Source organism: Alligator mississippiensis, chromosome 7 (genome assembly GCF_030867095.1).
Source record: "Alligator mississippiensis isolate rAllMis1 chromosome 7, rAllMis1, whole genome shotgun sequence".
NCBI classification, from domain to species: domain Eukaryota; kingdom Metazoa; phylum Chordata; order Crocodylia; family Alligatoridae; genus Alligator; species Alligator mississippiensis.
The window spans coordinates 27,248,526-27,250,101 of record NC_081830.1 but is presented as its reverse complement, the minus strand read 5'-3'; the positions used below and the strand labels follow the sequence as shown (position 1 = coordinate 27,250,101).

Genomic DNA, 1,576 nt, shown 5'->3' with positions numbered 1-1,576 from the left:
TCACAGGCTGTAGATAATAGAATTTAACATGGGAGTTAAGATACTGCACTGGATGGAGAAGATTGTGTCAAGAACCACTGAAGAGGCTGCACTAGGTCTCAGATATCTAAACAAACCAGCCCCATAATACAAAACAACTACAGTGATGTGGGAGCTGCAGGTGGAAAAGGCTTTACCCCTAGCCTCGGCAGACCGTATATCCAGGATGGTAGATATGATGCAGATGTAAGAGACCAGGGTAATGGAGAATGAGATCAAACTTACAATCATAGTTGAAGTGAGAAATGTCATCTTACAGGTGAAGGTCTCTGTGCAGGACACAGAGAGATGTGTCCTGCACATCTAGTAGAGATGGGAGCTCGCATTTGAAGCTGTGCACTTCATTGTGCCCACAGAAATGCAAATGTAATGCAGGAGCAGTGTTTGTTAATGAATAAAATGTGCCCATCAGCCATGCACCACCCACCATTCTTATGCACACTTGCTTATTCATTGTCCCCACATAATGCAGTGGGTCACAGATGGCAGCATATCGATCATAGGCCATTGCTGATAGCATGAAAACTTCTGTACAAGCCATGAGAAGAATTAAGGTCATCTGGGCAAAGCAGCCATGGAGAGAGATGGTTTTTTTCTTTGTCAAGAAATTCTGTAGCATCTTTGGGACAGTGACTGAAGAGTAGCAGATATCAAGGAAGGATAAATGGAATAGGAAAAAATACATAGGGGTGTGAAGGTGAGGATCAGCTTCTGTCACCACCATGATGGCCCCATTCCCTATCACAGTTAATAGGTATATAAGTAGAAACACCAGAAACAGGGAAGGCTGGAGCTGTGAGTCACTTGAAATACCAGACAGGATAAAATAGCTGACAGTTGTTTGGTTCCACATAACTGGTTGCTTACTAAGCTATGACCTAGAAGAAAAAAATGAATGAAAGATTACTTAAGCAATTTCCATGAAGAAAGTGTACTTCTCCATTTATGGTTAAAGAGATCTCTATATAAATAGCTTTGGCATTTTGTATGACCCTCTGTATTTCCATACACCTTTCAATGAAAAATGGATTTATGGTGAGGAGACTAACAAAAATAAGGTTTCTTAAGGATTTGGGATTACTTCTATCCTTTGTTTATTTCTTAAGCTTCTTTGTAGCTAATAAAAATCATCACCTACTTCTTGCTTGATTATGGCAGGAAAAAGGGTTGAAGGAAATTGCATGTATTCACAATGACATAATTATGTAAGTGGAAGAGGAAAAAGAAAGATTATTTTCTTGTAGGATTTTTTTGTTTATTTATTGGTGCTAAAAACAGCATAACATTAAAAAAAAAGTAAAGCCAATGTAAATATGACGTTAATATCCTAACCTGGTATACCTGGAGTATTTCACAGGATACATCATTATATTATCTAAGCAGTAGCTATTTTAATAGGTAATTCCAGTCAAATCTTAGAGATTAAGTGGCCACTACTTCATTAATATATATATTGCAAACAGATGGTTGATAGAAACACTCTAAAGTTATACAGCATTCAAAAAATGTATTCCACTTGTTCACAAACTCTTCCTTT

The 1,576-nt window shown here is 37.8% G+C and overlaps 1 pseudogene; it reads right to left on the bottom strand.

The window, feature by feature from the left end:
• Positions 1–547, bottom strand: LOC106738935 (olfactory receptor 5AN6-like; annotated as a pseudogene).
• Positions 548–1,576: the final 1,029 nt, after the last annotated feature.